Genomic DNA, 4,987 nt, shown 5'->3' with positions numbered 1-4,987 from the left:
CTAAAAGGGACATGATGATTAATTCTTGTTTGGGCCCTGCAAGGAGATTGATAGTTACTTGGGTGACTCCATCTGGACGGACTGGATGAGCTTGTACACTTTCATGATCTTCCACCAGTCAAGATATTAGCATTTCTTAGACAACCTAGACAGCAGTATCTTGAGTCTGACGGACCTTGTGTGATTCGATCCATACTACATCAGTGTAGCATTTTCTCGCTACTGATTGGTCACTTTTTACCTCTTTGACCTGTCTTCCCACTAGGAACTTAATTTTATAATGAAAAGCGGAGACTACTATTTGGAAGTTACTCAGTGTCGACCTTCCGAGTATGACATTGTAGGCAAATGTTGTGTTCCCAATGATAAAAGACGCTTGTCAAGTCTGCATTAGTGGTTTCTCCTCCAAGGAAAGGGAGAGGTTAATTTGACGTACTCTATGAATCCATATAGGGAGTGTGTATAGGATGAAGTTTTTCATCGTTTAGTTGCATTTACTCAAAAGCAATTTTGAAAAGGACGTTGGCATAACTGCCTATATCTATGAACACTCTTTTCACCTAGTAGTTAGCAATGAAAGCTTTAATCACTAAAGCATCATCATGGGAGGCCTCGATGCCTACAAAATCCTTTGGCACGAAACTAATTGTAAGTTCTTTTTCTCTTTCCCGATTCATGCTAACTGTATAATTCTCCAACCTTCTACCATGAGCTTTTAAAGTTCAAATGGAATCCCCATCTATAGGGCCTCCTGAGATCATGTTCACAGTCTCTCAAGGATCGATCATGTATTTTCATTTTTGGTCTTTGTACTCATCTATCTCTTGATGAAATCGGGAGGAGCTTTGGGAATCCTTTTAGAGAGGTGGAGGGACGAGATTGTCGACTCAATAAATGATTGGTATCAATATTGTGATCAGAATGATGACAACGCTTGTAAGGCTCAGGGAATCTTTTGTCAAGATAACTCTAATTGGCCTTCCTTCCGATCATCAACTACCCATCTCAATTCTCTCATATCTTATTGGCAATCCCGAAGAGAATGGATGTCTGATTGATGGTGGACACAATATTGAATTATCTCAGAAAACCCTTGACTAGATTTCAGAGCAAGAGTCAGGAACACATTCACTGCTTGCACCACCTTTCTCTTCTCCAATTTATGAACTCTCAATTCCGTAATGTTGGAGCAGGCAGTCTACGATCTGGCTGAGTAGAGATAGGAGTAGGAGTTGACACTTTTTTTCCCTTTTTACAGTTGAGCTTCATAGGCTTGAACATATTTAATCGTTCGGGCTTGTAAGTCATTAAAGTCAATTGGAAACATCTTCACTAGAGATCTATAAAAGTCTCCATCGATCAGGCCCTACGAGAAAGTACTGACCTGCATCTTGGAGGTGATCAGGGGAGCATCTAGGTCACTCGATTAAACCGTTGTAGATACTCCTTCAAAGGTTCCTTAAGTTTTTTCTTGAGGGCAAATAGATCATGAGGAGTTTTTTGATTCCTTCGACAGGGGTGAAGTGTTGCATGAATAGGGTCTTAAACTCCTCGAAAGTTCAAATGAAGGAGGTGGAAAGACGATTGAACCACCTTTGTGTCGAACCCGTGAGCGTAGTCAAGAAAATTTGACATTTTACGCCATATGTATATTGATGTAATGGGGAGACATTTTCAAATTTATAGATATGATCTTCAGGGCTGGTACTAACATTATATTCCCCGATATATAGTGCCCGAAAGTGTCTTAGCAATCCATCTTTGAGAATGCTTCCTGAGAACGGAGGGCCCTGAGTGGCCTTCATCTCGCTAGATATGAGAGTCTTTCTCTTCAAGGAACTTGATGGGGGTTTTCCCTTGAAGATTCTACAAAAGACTCTTTAGCAATCGATGTACCAACTTGCATCGACGATATTGTCAACTCAATAAATGATTGGTATCAGTATTGTGATCGGAATGATGACAACGCTTGTAAGGCTCAGGGAATCTTTTGTCAGGACAACTCTGATTGGCCTTCCTTCCGCTCATCAACTACTCGTCTAAATTCTCTCAAATCTTATTGGCAATCCCGAGTAGAATGGATGTATGATTGATGGTGGACACAATATTGAATTATCTCAGAAGCCCCCTGACTAGATTTCAGAGCAAGAGTCAGGAACACTTCCACTACCTGCACCACCTTTCTCTTCTCCGATTTGTGAACTTTCGATTCCGTAAAGCTGGAGCAGGGAGTCTACGATCTAGCTGAGTAGAGATAGGAGTAGGAGTTGACACTTTTTTTCTTTTTACAGCTGAGCTTCCTAGACTTTAACATATTTAATCATCCGGGCTTGTAAGCCATTAAAGGTAGTTGGAGACTTCTTCACTAGAGATCTATAAAAGTCTCCATCGATCAGGTCCTGCGAGAAAGTACTGACCTGAATCTCAAGGGTGACCAAGGGAGCATCCAGGTCACTCGATTAAACCGTTGTAGATACTCCTTCAAAGGTTCCTTAAGTTTTTTCTTGAGGGTAAATGGATCATGAGGAGTTTTTTGATTCCTTTGACGGGGTTGAAGTGTTGCATGAAATAGGGTCTTAAACTCCTCGAAAGTTCGAATGAAGGAGGTGGAAAGACGACTGAACCACCTTTGTGTCGAACCCGTGAGCGTAGTTAAGAAAATTTGACATTTTACGCCATCTATATATTGATGTAATAGGGGGACATTTTCAAATTTGTAGATATGATCTTTAGGGTTGGTATTACCATTATATTCCCCGATATATAGTGCCCGAAAGTGTCTTAGCAATCCATCTTTGAGAATGCTCCCTAAGATCGGAGGGCCCTTAGTGGCCTTCATCTCGCTAGATATGAGAGTCTTTCTCTTCAAGGAACTAGATGGGGGTTTCCCTTTGAAGATTCTACAAAAGACTTTTTAGCAACCGACGTACTGACTTGCATGGGAAATATAGCCAACGGTGTTTCTGTAGGCCAAGGCATCTTTTGATGAGACGCCAGTGTTATGTCTCAATTGGAGGACTGATCCCTGACAGGAGGGGTTGTTGGGACTACCATTACAATACCGCTTGCACTGTTGCGGCTACCAACATGTCGAAATTCTTCGTTGCGATGGCGATAACATTAGGTCTTTTGGTGCCTTCATCATAATGTCTAAGTTCAGGTCTTAACTCATTGTTCCATAGGCGATGTTAATTTGATCTTTCCTGAGAACGCTAATGAACGAACCATTGGTGAGTTGGCAGGGATGCTAACTTGATCCCCAATCGCCTAGAGACAACGAGGATTGACGGAGAGATTTGCTAGAGCCTAGATAGAAGAATGTGAAAGAAAGAGGTTAAAATGACAACAAGGGGTTGCCACTCCGACGCTCAAGTATGTTTTTAGTAGAGGAACAAGAAACAAAACAAATAGATGCTTAGGGTTTTAGATGCATGTGTGTGCGTACCTGAGCCCATAGGGGCGGGCTGCCTTTTATAGAGCGATGGTTGATTCCTACTTTCTCAATATGTCCTGAAATCTATGCAATTTATTATTACTTCCTGAAATAGTCTAAAATCCCAAGATCCATACGATGAGTATCTTCTTCTTAAAATAGTTAGAAATCCCGAGATCCACGTGATCATTATCTTCTTCTATAATATCGATATCCATGCGATCGTTATCTTCTTGACATAAATGGTGGCAGTATCTTCGACTGAGAATGCCATGGAGTTGGGGGTGTCATCGAGTCTAGAGGCTACTCGGAGACACTCAACCTAGGATTGGGATCATCATGAAGTCGAGATATCGTCAAATCGAGGAGCAACTCAAGGATGAACAACCTACGATCGAGAGCCCCATGGGGTCGAGGGCTACTGGTATTTGAGGTCGTACGGACTTGGAGAATGACTCAACTCTTCCTATTTTGCTCACCACCTCAGTAGAATTATTAATCTCCTTATCCACATAACGTCTTCTGATTGCCTCCCAGATCTGTCATCATGATACCAATCAATTTGGTCATTTGTTATTATCGTCACCCTCTTTGTCGCTTGGCACTCCTTTTTCACCTTCATCGTCATCTTCTAGATTCTAGTGCTAGGGCAACTACCAGTGGCCAGCACGGCGAGGCCGATGTTTGCCTGCCAGATCACGTAGATCAGGTTTGAAAAATACAAACAAAAACAAATAATAATAAATAAAATGGACAGTCTGTGAACCGGTGGGTGAATTAGTATCGATTGAGAGATTTCAATACAAAATATATGAAAAAAAATAGATGATGACTATTGAGTTTCAACTAAGGAATTTGATTGTACATTATCTTTGGAAGCATAGGTAGTCCAAGTGAGAGATTATTTAATTTTATTTCTCTGTTTGATGAGCTTACATGTAAATTTATAACACCGTATGTGATGGTTAGCTTCAGTTTCCTGATTTACTCCATCTCAATAGTGCGAGGCAGTCATGGGGGGCCATCAGAATGACGGATTTCATCTTTTTGTATAATATAAATTTATAACACATGAATTTGTCCTTAAATATTAAACTCAATAAAGCGATAAATAAATATTTAATTATTATTATTTTTTTATAATCTAGGTATCCCTCTCTTAAATCCGATTAATTTTGGAGATGATTTAATTACTGAATGGATATGAATTATGTATATAAAAACTCGTTAACTAATTTTTTTTTTTGTTATTATTGATGAGTTAATAATAAAAATGATCCCCATAAGATTATGACAATTAATTCTTCTTTTCATTTCATCTGAAAAGGATACAACAGTCGTCACTCTAATTCTTATGGAAGATCAAATCCCACTGCATTTTTTTCTTAATCTTCATGTTGTTTCAACTAGCTAGGATTGTAAACGAACTAAATGTTCATAAATAAGCTTGGTGTTTGGCTTGGTAAGAACTTGTTTATGTTCATTCAATATACACAAGATTAATTAAGCAAACAAGCTTGAACAACTTGATAAACTAAATAAATAATCTTGAAC

This window comes from Zingiber officinale, chromosome 6A (genome assembly GCF_018446385.1).
Source record: "Zingiber officinale cultivar Zhangliang chromosome 6A, Zo_v1.1, whole genome shotgun sequence".
Classification (NCBI taxonomy): Eukaryota; Viridiplantae; Streptophyta; class Magnoliopsida; order Zingiberales; family Zingiberaceae; genus Zingiber; species Zingiber officinale.
This window is presented reverse-complemented; position numbering follows the sequence as displayed.